Here is a 14,629-nt window from a genome sequence, read left to right as displayed (position 1 = left end):
GTGAATCTCTGTGAGTTCAAGGCCAGCCTGGTCCACAGAGAGAGTCCCAGGACAGCTAAAGTTTTTACACAGGGAAACCTTACCTTGAACAAATAAACAACAAACCAAAAGGAAAAGGTAATAATGAGGGGCTGGAGAGATAGCTCAGCAATTAGGATCACTTTGATGTTGTGAGAGGACCTGGGTTTGGTTTCCCAGCACCCACATGGCAGCTCGCAGTTCCAGGGGATCCAACAATACTCTTCTAACCTCCGGGGGGGGGGGCACACAAGTGATGCACACATACTTGTAGGCCAAACACTCATACCCATAATATGAATGAATTACCTTTGAAAAATGGTAATATGAATTGGCTGGTAAAGCTTTGTCACCCCGGGCTCCTTTGCCCAAGCTGTTTAACTAATGTCTAAATGTTCCCACCTTCAGGAATTACGGCACAACTAAGCGGAAGTAATCCGTTCCTCCTCATCCTCTCGCAGCATCCGGCTGTGGTTTGGCATTGCGCAGGTGACCCGATTCGGTCCTTCGCAAGACTGCTCTTCCCCCTAAGTTATGCGCTCCTGGGCACCAGGGGCAATGACCCAGACCATGTCCGCCGCGCACCGGGCGCAGAGTCAGTGCTCAGTGAGCCTGCTGAGTCAACGTGGAAAGTCACTTGGGGCAGGACCCCGCGCTCGAGGCCCGGGTGAATCATTCGCGGGATGTTTCTTTGCATTCCTTACGGGGCAGTCACGTCGGCGCAGCATCCAGCCGCCCGGCAGCTACCTGTGGAGTGGAAGCGCGCCTCCGCCTCCGCGGCCGGCGAACCGCAGAGGCCCGGAGGGGGCGCGCGAACCCGCGGGAGGGGACTCGGCCACCTCCCCGCCCCCTCTCGCGGCGGAAGCCCCGCCCCTCCGCGCGCACCCGCCCTCGCCCTCGCGCCCTCGCGCCCTCGCGCCGGGGGCGGGCTCGCTGCGCGTGCCGGGCGGGGAAGCGGTGCGATCCGGCGCCGGGAACGTTCGCCGCGGGGGCGGCTCCGGGGCCTGAGTGGGCGCCGTCGCCTCATCCGCCGCCGCTGCTCCAGTCGAGGGGGCCGGGCCGGAGGAGGCTGCGGCCGCCGGAGAGCCACGCGACGCCCCCTCAGCTCCGGCCGGGAAGTGAGCCAGGTGGGGAGTCCTCCGCCGGGGCTGGAGAAGCGAGGAGGGAGCTCTCGGGGTGACGGAGCGCACGGCCGTGGAGCTGCGACCCTGGGGAGACGGCACGCCGGGCCGGGGAGGGAGGGGCGTCCCCCGGCCACCCGCGCGCACGGGGGCGGCGGGGCGCAGAGCCGGGCTGCGCGCGCCTGCTGATGCAGCGGGAGCCCGGCTCGCGCGGAGGAGGCTCCGCGTTAGGTGCTGAAGGGGGCGAAGGCGGCAGGTCCTGGCAGAGGGCAGGTGAGGCAGGCAGGCCCTGGCAGAGGGAAGGGAATTCGTTCCCGATCACCCCTTGGTGTCTCCCGGTAGACGGAACCTGTCCACCCAGGTCACCCGTGATGGGCTCAGTGTCCCGCGAAGAGGGAGGATGCAGCTGACGAATGTTTATGGTTACATTCCCCGTGCCAGGCCTTGGGGAATCAGGGAGACCTTCCAGCGTTCTCTGCTAGCGTTTATTGATTAGCTACGGAGACAACCGCGGTCAGCCCCGGGGTCACGATGTAGTCACTCCCAGCCATCCTTCGCTGTTGAAGTGCTGACAGTTGGGCGGGGAAAGTATGCATATAAAATGTAAAGCGCTCACTTTCACGTCTCTCGTTCTGTTCACTTCAGCTCTCTTTAGTCTGTTTCCCAACCCCGGGAAATTGGAGCCCTAAGTTGCTTGGGTTTTGGAGAAAGTAGGGTACTGGAGGGAAGCTGGTGGGAGCTATTGAGAAAAGAGGTTGGAAGGGTCTTAGCGACTTTTAAAAGAGAGAGAAAGGAAAATTTGAAAGAGAACTTGCCTTCCCAGCTAGAATTAAGCTCCGTGCCTGTATTCTGCTCAATCCTCAGGATGTGGCCTGGATCCCAGTCGTCCTGCAATTGATGGCCACAGCGTGAGGAATGAAGGAAGCAGGGGTTGATACATTTTATGTGGAGTAGTGACGCTCTCTCTGGTAGCGGTGGTTGGCGGGCTCTCTTTGGTCCTCACATTCTCTTTTTGCCTCCTTGGGTAACCCAGTGATTTAGGCGCTGGATAGGTTAAAGCGGTGGCCCGGGTAGCAGACTCCGGTGGTTAGTGGCCACTCTTCAGCATCCACGTGGTTCTTGTGAGTTGGGCACCAGGGGCTTATTCTTTGGGTGGTTGTTGAGATCCGGTCCTTCTCTCAATGACTTTTTTTTTTTTTTTTTTTTTTTTTTGAGCAGGATGGAGGGTGCTTTTGCCTAAGAACACTTTTATAAATTCTGTTCTGCCTCTTGGCTCTTGGCTCTGAGGTGCGAGAACGCTTGGTCAGCTTGGTCAGGGCCGGAGTTCTGTCCTCTCCCTGGGTTGGACTCTCCAGCCCCAGGCTGCTGTTTCCTTTCCCTGGCTTGCAGTGCTTGTTGGGTTACTTTGCTTGCCAAATTAAAACTTGACCTTTTATGAGTTCTCTGAGGATTTTATCAGACATAAGTGGAACTGCCTCTGAAGGGGGGTGTGCATTCAAGGTGGTGCTGGCGAGGTCTTTACATTCAATGAATTTTGCCTGGGAAACAGAATTTCTACTTATAGTTAAAATATTAGAGTTCATGGGATTTCAAGGTACCATTTATTTCATGTCTTTGATGTTAACATATCTGAGCCTTAGTTTCCTCAGCTAAAAAAATAATACTAATCCATATTTGGCATTGCATATATAGTAAGCTTTGAAGTACATAAATTTATTTCATTTTAGTTACTATCTGCACTTCGCGGAGCAACCGTTAGTAAGTTTTGTTTTGGGGTATCTATGTGGCCCTGCGATTTTGGATGCAGGCTTTTCTAATACTTTTAAGTATTTAATCTACTTTTATTTCAAAATCAACCCCCCCCCCCATTTTTTTGAAACAGTGCCATGCTGTACCCAGCTGGCCTGGTACTTGCTATACTGTAGCCAAGGCTGACCTTGAAGTTGTGGCTGTTCTCCTGTCGGTCTCCTGTGTAAACCATCATGTCTGGTTAAAACAAACTTCTTGTTGTTGTTTGTTTTTTCTGAGACAGGGTTTTTCTCTGTAGCTTTGGAGCCTATCCTGGAACTTGCTTTGTAGACCAGGCTGGCCTAGAACTCACAGAGATCCACCTGCCTCTGCCTCCTGAATGCTGGTTTAGATTAAAAGGTGTATGCCACCATCACCTGTCTGTTGATTTGTTTTTAAGATAGGATCTATGTAGCCCTGACTTTGAACTTGTGGCTGGCTATCCTCCGGTCTATGTTCTGTGTGTGCTACTGTGCCTTCCTGATGTATAGTTTACATATGATAAATGGGCAAATTTTACATGATGAGTTGGATGTTTTGAAAAACCATACATACTGCGGGGTGTGGTGGCACATGACATTAAATCCCAGCCCTCTGGAGGCAGAGGCAAGTTGATCTCTGTGAGTTCAAGACTTGCCAGAGTTACATAGGGAGACACTGTTTCAACAGAAAATAAAACCAATGGGAAACAAAGTAACAAAAGCCCACCCCAAAGAAAACAAAAACAAAGGAAAACCATGTATACTTTGTAACCTATCCTAACTGACATATATACATTTTTATCACCAAGTTACTCATGTTGTCATGGGGACAGCCCCCCCCCATTTTATTTATTTCAAATTACACAAGCATTAGAGCTGTGGTTTCTAGTTGTACTACTAGTATGCTGTCCAGTTTTAGGGGTGTCTTTTGCCCTGGAGTTTCTGGAGTTGTAGTGGTTTGTGCAGCTTAGAATGCATACTTAATTATAAAATACTTGGAGTAAAAAAAAAAAACACTCTTGACATACGTACTTTTTCTACTGCAGTTACCAATTTGTTGTTTTCTTCCTGGGGCCTTTTTCTATGCATTTTATTTTTTTGCGTGTATATATGGTATGCATGAGTGTGCATATGGGTATCCATGCACATATGTGTACATGCCTGTGAAAGCCCAAAGTTGACACTGGATGCTCTCAACTGCTCTTATTTATGAAGTTCAACCCCCTGCTGAATCTGGAGCTGGTCAGTTTGGCCAATTTGCTCTGGTGATTCCTACCTGTGTCCAGAGTGCTGCTCTTATAGGTGGCTGCCACACCTGCATGGCTTCTATGTCGATTTTAGAGATTTGAACTCCAATCCTTATGCTTGCGTTGTGGCAAGTGCTTTTATACATTGAGCCATTGCCAACTCTCTCTGCATTTTACTATAGCATACTGTCAGGGTTGCTCTGTAACTTGTTTTTCTGATGAATTATTTTTGAGGTTTTTTTTTTTTTCATGTTGGGACATAGGGATCTATCTGAGTTGTCTGTGCTGTGTGATTTCTTTTTCTTTTCTTTTCTTTTTTTTTCTATTTTCGAGACAGGGTTTCTCCGTAGTTTTTTTTTTTTTTTTTCTGGAACTAGCTTTTCTAGACCAGGCTGGCATCAAACTCACAGAGATCCGCCTGCCTCTGCTCCCGAGTGCTGGGGTTAAAGGCGTGCGCCACCACCACCTGGCTTGCTGTGTGATTTCTTAGTAGTATGTAGTGTACTATATTTAGTATAGCTAATAATCTTTAATTAATTGTAATTGTTCAGTGATTGGAAAGCAAATATACCTTCCAGTCTAAGGCTTTCCTTTAAAACACACACACACACACAACACTATTTAGTTGTAAGTTTCAATGTGGTGGTGCACACCTTTGATTCCAGCACTCAGGAGGCAGAGGCAGGAGGATCTCTGAGTTTGAGGCTAACTTGATCTACAGAATGAGTTCCAGAACATCCAGGGTTACACAGAGAACCTTGTCTCAAAGCATATATAGTGAATGTGTGTGTGCGCTCTCTCTCTCTCTCTCTCTCTCTCTCTCTCTCTCTCTCTCTCTCACACACACACACACACACACACACTGTATTTAGTTGTAAGCTTCAATGTCATAAATATATGGAAATTTTCTTTTAGTGTCTCCAGTTGTATGTGTATGTATTTCCCAAGCTGCTGATATGGCTCAGCAGGTAAAGGCAGCTGTCACCAGTCCTGATGACCTAAGTTCCATTCCTGGAACCCACATGGTGGATGCAAAGAACTGACTCCTGCGGGTTGTCCTTTGACCTCCACATACTATAGCATATGGATACCCATATACATACACACAAATAACTATAGTAAAGAATAAAAAATTGATTTTCTCTATTTCTGTTCTTTATCTTTTATTTCCTGATCGCTTTTACTTAGTAATATGTGTTTATGGTTCTTCTATATCTGTTTATGGACTGATGGCTTATTTCCTTTTAGCAACAAATAATATTCCATTCAATGAAGATACCAATTTTTTTATTTATTCATTTTATGAAAGTTTTTAGTAAATATGAATAAAAGTGTTGTGATCTGTGCAGTTTTTTTGTATATACAAGTTTTTTTTTTCAAAACACTTGGATAAATTAGGAGTATAATACTAGATCAGAATTTACCAGTTCAAATAAATGCTGGCTGTGTATTCCATATCAAATATATGCTTGGCTGTATAGGAGACTACTAAGCTGGCTTCCAAAGTGACAGTTTTGCGTTGGCAATGATTTTTAACATTTATGTCTAAGTGCCCCTAAATGTACTAGCTAAATCAGTCTTGTCATGCTGTCTGTGAACTCAACGTCTAGGATGAATTAATGTTAGTTTCTGCTGTTGATGGCTTACTTTTAGCATGTTTTGCTCTGTGTGATTTGAAGTTTTGACATATGGATTTGTAGTGAGTCTTTATCTGTCCTGCTAGCCAGATTCCAAACCACAACACAGAGATTTCGTATTAATTATGAAAGCTTGACCAATAGCTTTTGCTTTTTTCTAACTAGTTCTTATAACTTATTTAACCCATATCTTTTCATCTATATTCTTTTATGTGGCTCGATTACCTTTGTTTTGTAAAGCCCATGCTGCTTGCTCTGTGTCCCTGGCATCTCCTCGATATTCAGCCTTCTTTCCAGCATCCTCTCTGTCCTGAAAATCCTGCCTAGCTATTGGCCATCCAGCTTTTTTATTAAACCAATCGCAGTGACATATCTTTATACAGTGTAATCAAATATCTCGCAACATGGATTCAATTCTACTTTGAATGCCTCTCTCTCTCTCTTTCTTTTTTCCCCTTTTTTGGTTTTTCAAGACAGGATTTCTTTACGTAACCCCCAGAGTGGCTGTATTGGCACTCACTCTGTAGATCAGGCTGGCCTTGAAATCACAGGCCTCTGCCTCTCCAGTGCTAGGATTAAAGATGTGCGCACCACCTCCACCACCACCACCTGGCTTGAGTGTCTTTCTCTTTTCTTTTCTGTGCCCACCCTTTTGTATGTCATATGTGGGGTTTCAGGTGTTCAGCTTGCCTGCAGGGGTCCCAGTCTGGAATCAAATATGACTGGGGACCAAGGGTTCTGCCCTTGGAGGTAGCTGATTTAGATCTGCTCATAAATGCTGGTCCTGGTTCAGTTCCTGGCCACAAATCTGTTTGCACCTTCCCACTTTTCTATACCCGTAGCATTACATAATCTGCGTTCTCCACAGAGACTGACAGTGGCATTTTCAGTTTCTTTCCAGCTCCAATCTTATCCCTGGCTTTCAGCAACGAGTCTGGTTTAGATGCCTCATATTCTCCACCCCCCTCTGCTTGGAATTGCACTCCCCTGCAGGAGGTGCAGATTCTGGACTCGGAATTCAGAAGTCATAATTATGTCTCTTGTTGTGGAAGTTTTTCTTGTTTTTAAGCCCTGTCTTGATTTTTGCATTTTTTTCATTGATTTGAAGCAAAGAGGTTGCAGTGAGATGTCTCCTGTGTTGAATAGAGATCTGAATTGATCTTAGGGTCATAACGCTGTCTCTTCCTTATTGTTATCCCTTCATGTGCCACAACTGACAATGGGCACACACACAAAAATTCTTTCTTACAGTGTTTGGCTAATATCTGTAATATTTTCAGAAGGCTTTTGGTTGATGTTTCCTGGCAGTTTAAGGATGTTTCTTCAATGCTTGTTTTGTATTTTTATTGAGTGTTGAATTTTATCAGTTGCTTGTTTTTGGCATGTGTTGAAATGATCCCCCCCCCCTTTTTTTCTTTAGTGTGATAGAAATAGGGTAGACTTCTGGGGCTTGAGAGATGGCTCAGTGGGTAAGAGCACTGGCTGCTCATTGAGAAGACCTGAGTTTGATTCCCAGCATGCTATGGCAGCTCACAACCATCTGTAAGCCTAGTCTCAAGGATCCAACACCCTCTTCTGGCCTCTGTGGGCCCTGGGCAAATGCACGGCACACAGACGTACATGCAGGCAAAACAGTTATATAGATAAAAATAAAAGATCTTAAAAACAAAAGAACTAGGATGGACCACTTTGTGTTGTAGTTAATTGAAAGGTATGTCTACTATTAATTTTTCCTTTGTTTTTAAAAAATTTCTGAGCAGAGTCTCAGTTTGTGATTGCTAGCTAGGCGGCTTAGAACTCACTGTTTAAGTCAGGCTGGCCTCAGTTCATGGCAATCCTCCTGCCTCAGCTACCCAAGTGCTGGTCTTACAGGCATGTGGCACTCTTTTCAGTTCTGTTAAATTATTTATATTTATTTGTGTGTGTGTGTGTGTGTGTGTATGTATAGTTTGGTTTTTTGAGACAGGATGTCTTTGTGTAGCCCTGGCTGTCTTGGAACTAGCTCTGTAGACTAAGTTGGCCTCAAACTCACAGAGATCCACCTGCTTCTGCCTTACAAGTGCTGGAACTAAAGACATATGCCAGTACTGCCCAGCAGTTTTTATATTTTTTGAGACAGCCCTATGTATGACCTCAAACTCACTGTGCAGCTGAGGATGCCTTTTTAACGTCTGATCCTTCTTTCTCCATCTCCTGAGTGCTGGGAATACAGATTTGAGCCACTAAGCCTTGCTTGTGCTGTTGGTGTTGATGTTGGAACTCAGGGCTAGCAAACACTGTTGGTCAAGCACTCCAAAGAGCTCAGTCTTTATGTGTTCCCAGCACTGTCTGTAAAGTGAATCAGGACTGAAATGCTGTGATAACCAGTGGCTCTTAGGCTGTGCCGAGCACTGTGCAAAACATTTTACGTGACTATTTTGCATAGTGCCATTGAGGGTAAACTTAGCTGTTCAGAGCTCTGGGTAGTTGGAGAGTATGTTACTGAATTTTTTTATTGGAACCCAGAGATGCTTTCAGATTTGTTACAGAAAATGTCTAGGCTTTTAAATTTGTTTTCCCTGGTGCTCCTTTTAACCCAAAAGAGAAAAGAGTAAGTATTAGAGAAGGATATTTGAGAATTTTCCCGAAATGAGCAAGGGAGTTAGGTTTTTGTTGTTGTTTTTTATTTTATTTTTATTTTTGTAGTATTTTTTGAGACAGGGCTTCTCTGTGTAACAGTCCTGGCTGTCCTGGAACTCACTTTGTAAATCAGGCTGGCCTTGAACTCACAGAGATCTGCCTGCCTCTGCCTTCTGAGTGCTGGACCTAAAGGCAAGTGTCACCATGGCCTTTAGTTTGTTTGTTTGTTTGTTTGTTTTTTTCAAGACAGGGTTTCTCTGCAGCTTTGGAGCCTGTTCTGGAACTAGCTCTTGTAGACCAGGCTGGCCTCGAACTCACAGAGATCCACCTGCCTCTGCCTCCCGAGTGCTGGTATTAAAGGCGTACGCCACCACCGCTGGGGTTGTTTTTGTATTTTTTTAAAGGTAGTTTTGACTGTATTAGTGACAGTCTGAGCTTAGACCTACCTGTGTATCACGCGGACAAATCAGGGAATCTGACAGAGTTTTTCAGTAGACTGTATTCGCACATGGGTTTTCCAAAGGTTTTTGTGTGCGTGTGCCTGTGTCTCTGCTTGAGCTTGTGTGTGCTGGTGCATGTGGAGGCCAGAGGACAGCCTCAGGTGTTGTTCCACAGACACCACTCAACTTTGGTTTGTGAGTAAGCCACTCTTACTGGCAGGCTGTCAGATTTGGCTAGAGAGCACTGCAGATCCCCCTGTTTCTGCCTCCTTAAAGCTGGGATTATAGCTGTTTGTTACCAGGCCCGGTTTATTTACTTACCTTTTTGCTTATATGTCTATGTGTGGTGTGTGTATGTGTGTTCTTAGATATGTGTGAAGACTAGAGACTGATGCATGGTGTCTTCCTTCAGTGTTTTTCTGCCTTACACGTGGTCTCCCACTTGTATCCAGAGCTTGCTGATTTAGCTAACTTAGAGAGTCAGCTTACCTTGGGGAACCCCATCTTTGCCTCTGATCACTTGGGTGAGTGCAGGTTGCCAGGCCCATTTCACATTTATGTGGGTGCCGGGAATCCAAACCCCAGTCCTCATGTTGTATGGCCAGTGCTTTACCCCACTGACTGTATCTACCCAGCCCTCAGGGGCTCTCAAGTCAAGCGCTTCACTGCCTGGGCAGCGCCCTAGCTCCAGACCTGAATGCTTTGATGTGACAGATGCAAAGGTTAAGAAACTAACAGGCCAGCTCCCAGCAAAGGGAGCCTCATTTAGCACTCAGTGCAGCACAGAGATGTGCTGGAAACAGTTCCAAAGCGTTCTCCCCCCCCTGCGTTAGTCTGTGCGCCATGGCAATTACTTAACCTCTGTCTGCAGACAGCTCTGTTGCACATTGTCTTCCTGGGACAGAACAGACAGGAGGGTTCTTGTTGCCCTCTCTCCTGGAGCTCATCAAGGTCACCACTGTTCTGGTGACTTCTTGACTTCTTTCCTTTTTCATTTACTCCTGCTTGTTTTGCAAGGGGCCATGTGCACAGTAGGATGGAGAGGAGGGGCTTTTATAGCCACATGTTTGGCTACCTAAAGTAATTGCTTCATAATCTTAGGTCTCAGTGCCCTCAGCTAGTTCTGACAAGCCCTGCTCTGGCTTGCATTTGAGGCCTGTCTAGCACCATCCAGATTTCTCAGTCTAGTTTTTTATTTACTTATTTACTTACTTACTTACTTATTTATTTATTTATTTATTTATTTATTTATTTTTGTGAGTTTTGCTGTTTTTCCAGGTGGCCTTGAACTCAAAATCCTTTTGCCTCAGCCTCCTTAGTGCTGGGATTACCGGCAAAGCCACACCTGACTACTACTACTACTACTACTACTACTACTACTACTACTACTACTACTACTTCTTCTTCTTCTTCTTCTTCTTCTTCTTCTTCTTCTTCTTCTTCTTCTTCTTCTTCTTCTTCTTCTTCTTCTTCTTCTTCTTCTTCTTCTTCTTCTTCTCCTCCTCCTCCTCCTCCTCCTCCTCCTCCTCCTCCTCCTCCTCTTCCTCCTTCTCCTTTTCTTCTTCTTCTCCCTTCTTCTTTTTTTTTTTTTTTTGAGCTGTGACTTCTTCCAAAACTGAGAAGTGACAGGTGACAGGCATGGGAAAAGTTGCAGTAGGCAGGGTAACAGGAAGATTAAGCAGTTATGTTTTATTAATATGTAACCCATTCACTGATACTTCATCTGTGTGTCTGATGGGAGTGCTCAGTGCCTTGCGCTAGGGGATGGGAGCTGATGGAGGCAACACCTCTGCCTGGGTGGGTGATTCTCCTGTTTCATCTGCTTGCATTGTTTGGACATACTGCTACTCACCTCTGCTTGGCTCAGTGGGCTTTCAGATTGTATTATGTGATATTTGCTAAATAGACGACTGACGTAACAAAATTCCTGCAGAGAAACTGCAGAGTGGATTTTCGGTCTCCTGAAGAATGAAGCACACTCACAGAACAAGGAAAGGCAGAGTGGAAGCCGCGTCTGTTCGTCTGTGATGAGCTTCTTGTTAACCAAATGCAAAACAAAAACAGTGATCGATCAGACTGATGTAGAATCAGGCAAAAGCAACCCAACAAACCCTCCTAATTATTAAAAATGCTATTTGTGTACCCTGTTGAGTGTCTTATACCTCAAGATGATATTATGATGATGTAATGATATTATGGGCTAACAGTATTGTTTGTGAATTTTTTTATTGTTTTGGTTTTTTTTGAGTCAGGGTTTCTTTGTGTAGCCCTGACTGTCCTAGACCTAGCTCTATAGACCAGGCTGGCCTTGAACTCACAGACTTCCACTAGTCTCTGCCTCCTGAGTGCTGGGATTAAAGGTGCGTACCACTACCACCTGGCAGTTACTGTTTTAACCTTATTTCTAAAATTTGTATGGAAGATCTTTATTATGTATGTTCTTAGAAAAAGTGCTTATTCATTGTTTCTTGTGTGTGAGTGTGATGCCATTGTGTACATTTAGATGGCGGGACAGCGCTCTCAGGTGCAACCCGCCAGTGCGTTTACTTACCGAGCCATGCCACTGGCCTGAAAAGTCTGTATTCTGCTTGTTTTCACTTTTTTATAATAACTTTGCAGAATAGTTAATTTTGATAAAATTCATCTTAGAAATTTTTTTTAATCTCACGAGTTGTTTTTGGTATTCTGTGTAAAAACTTGTTCCCTCAGTTTGACTTTGGGCCAAGAATATTAAACAGCCTTGTCTAGGAACTTGGAGTTTCAGCTTTTGGCTTTAAGATACTTCTCTTGAGGGGGGCGGGATAAAAAAAAAAAAGATACTTCTCTTGAGTCTCCCAGCTAGGACTCTGGTCTTCTTTCACACTTTGTAGAGTGTGTCTGCCTTATGTCTAAGTTCTGTGGGAAGAAGCTCCCGCCTCAGGATGGCTGGATGCTCTAAAGAGCAGGCAGGTTTATGTGGACACAGCCAGCATGCGTGTTTCTTTGTGCGTCTGCAGGAAAAAGGGGTGGAGAGTCCTGAGATCAGGAGGTCATGGAATTCTATTTGTTCATTAATCTGGGTGAAGGCTTTGGCAGTAGAAATGGGAAAACTGGGGGGGGGGGGCGAGTGTGAGAGTGATCGGGAGGAAGGAAACGGCAGGGTTTGAAATTGAGTCAGCGTGCGAAGAGGATGACGGAGAGATATTGGTTATCTTTAGGCTGTGGCTGAGAAAAGGCAGAATTCCAGGAGTCCAAGTGGGAGGAGGTAGAGAGGTCCTGTCTGCACAGCTGGGGCTATGGGCGGCTGTGGTGGCAGTGGGTCCTTGTTCGGTGTAGATCTGCTGAAAGCCTGCCTACCGAGATGCAGATAGTAATACCGTAAAGCATGGCCTGGGGAAGTGACGGACAGCACTCTTAGTTTTTGTGCCTTGTAAGTTCGCACTTGAGGTAATCTGAATCATGAGCTTGGTTGAATGAGCAGGCCTCTTAGTGTCTGCAGGAGCTGGTTCTAGGCAGGGATTTGAATGTCAGCATTTTGTTTAGGCTGTTATCCCAGGAAAAGCCTGTTGGACAGAGAGAAGTGAGTTGGGAACAAGAAGATATCAAACGAAGAGTTAACTAGCCTTCGTGTTAGTGGGAGAGTAGCTGTGACTTGTTCTCACTCACAGTTTCTAGGAGTCCTGTGAAATGGGTGTCATGGAATGGGCCAGGCAGCAGTGGCCCTTCTCTTCCGTTCCCATCAGCCATCGGGTAAGAATGTTTCCAGGTGGTAGATTTATAGTGTTTCAGACCTGCCCTGAAGGAATCAAAATAGACTCCAGAGCTTGGGGTGGATGTGGGGGAGTAGCTGCTGCCAGTCTAGGATGCAAGGTCTTGGTGCAGTGTAGGGGGGCGGGGGCTCCGACACCTTCCTTAATACCTTTCTGCGGTTCCAGCATCTCCAGCTCTTTTCTCTGGGATGTCATTTAGGCATTGTATTTCAGGCTTAAATGAGTCATTCCCACAGCACGTTAGGATTGGCTCCAAGTGTTTTTCTTTTGTTAAATCCTGATTCATGAGCCAGTGCCTCCTGTCAGTCAACACGCTTTTTCTTATCAGCATATCCTGGGCCTCCAAGTTCAACACTCTCAAGATCCTTTCCCAGATGTGCCTTGCAGTTACTCCAGGTCCGGCAGGTGTTTGTTAAATCAGCGATCTTCTCGTCCCAAAGCAGGCATAGTACTTCTCTGTTCCAGCTAAGAAGTGTGCTTGCCTCCTCTTCTTTTTAATGATTTATTTACTAAATTTTAATTTATAAAATTTTTATTTTATGGGCATTGGTGTTTTACCTGCATGTATGTCTGTGTGAAGGTGGAACTCCTGAAACTAGAGTTACAGACAGTTGTGAGATGCCGTGTGGGTGCTGGTGTCTATTCTTCTTATTTATGAACTTGGAGTCTAAATCATTTGTTTAGTTTTATGTTGATTTTTTTTCACCAGTTTTATGGGTTTCTTCACATTGATTTAGTACATGTTTTGCTATATTTGCAGGAAGTATTTGTATTTTTTGAGGGATGATAGCATAAGTGGTATATTTAAAACTTATTTTACTAGCTTTATTCATTTTTAATTTTATATGTGCACCACATGTGCATGCATATATGTGCATATGTGCTTGGTGCTCGTGGAAGTCAGAAGAAGGCATCGAATGCCCTCGAATTGGAGTTAGTTGTGAGCCACCATCAAACTTGGGTCCTCTGCAAGAGCAACAAGTGCTCCTGTAACCTGAGCCATCTCTCCAGTACCTCTATTTTTATTTTTTAATAAAATTAAAAATTTTATTATTCATTTTTATGTAATGGTTATTAATTTCATATTCTAGTTTCTTTCTTGCTGCTCATAGGAAACGGATAGTTTTTTTGTGTACTGATCATGTATCCACGACTCTTGCTGAAATCGCTTATTAGTTAGCAGAGTTTGGTAGTTCTGTTGGGTGTTCTGCATAGATCATCATGTCAAGGTGAACAAAGACAGGCTTATTTCTCTCTTATTTTTCATTTCCTTTTCCCCTGGCAGTTTTAACTCCTGTGGTTTTCCATGGCAGCTGCCTTTTCTGCTTCTGTTGCCTTCAGTATGAGATTGCCTGGGAGCTGGGGTAAGAGGGAGTGAAGGAGGAGAGGAAAAGAAGCTGGGGGCTTTCTTCGTTTTGCTTTAGCTTTTTCTGCAAGCAAACCAGAGGGCTTTCCTGAGTGTTTTTTTTCAGCATGTGCTACAAGGCACTGTGTGGGGAGTCCGGCAGTTTGGAGTTCAGGCCTGGGGCTATGTGAGAAAAGGGGTAAACATGCCTTCTTGGGTGGTCACTTTAGTCCAGCTGCTCAGGCTTATTTCCTGTGTGTCCTCAGTGACTCCGCGTGCATCTGTTTGGGCTTAGTAGTTGTGCTCAGTGGCTGAGGTGGGTATAGATTTACCCCAAATTCCAGGATCCAGAACTCTCTTGGGCTGGGTGTTTAGGACTTATCTGTCATCTGCTGCAACTGTCTACTGCCCTATGGGAGTGAGTAACTTTGCAGGTTTCTTGGCTAGAGAATGTCCAGCCAGCTTGGAGGGAGCCCTCCAGGGAAAAGTGCAGCTGTTACAAGATAGCCAGTTCCCAGCAATAGGAAAGTAACTGAGCCACCTGGGGAAGGGATGGACATCTATTGCATTGTTACTGTTTACTTGTTTCTGATTGACATGTCTCCAGTGTCTTTTCATAAATTGATCTTAGCCACATCATTCAGTATGTGTGTGTGTGTGTGTTAGCGGATGTTGTATATGCAT

General features: G+C 45.3%; 1 protein-coding gene across 3 annotated transcripts in view; it reads left to right on the top strand.

Annotated features, from left to right (window-relative positions):
- Positions 1 to 997: 997 nt before the first annotated feature.
- The window catches only part of Dtnb (dystrobrevin beta), a 202,399-nt gene continuing 188,767 nt past the window's right edge, over positions 998 to 14,629 (top strand). For all 3 annotated transcript variants that reach the window (XR_007589235.1, XR_007589234.1, XM_050125874.1), the window contains exon 1: positions 998 to 1,145. The gene's annotated coding sequence lies outside the window, so the exon portion shown is untranslated. The remainder of the gene's footprint in view (positions 1,146 to 14,629) is intronic.

This window comes from Alexandromys fortis, unplaced genomic scaffold (assembly GCF_014885135.2).
Source record: "Alexandromys fortis isolate MF-2015 unplaced genomic scaffold, M_Fortis_MF-2015_v1.1 scaffold_252, whole genome shotgun sequence".
NCBI lineage: Eukaryota > Metazoa > Chordata > Mammalia > Rodentia > Cricetidae > Alexandromys > Alexandromys fortis.
Note: the sequence above shows the minus strand (reverse complement) of the source record. Positions and strands in the feature narration are given on the sequence as shown.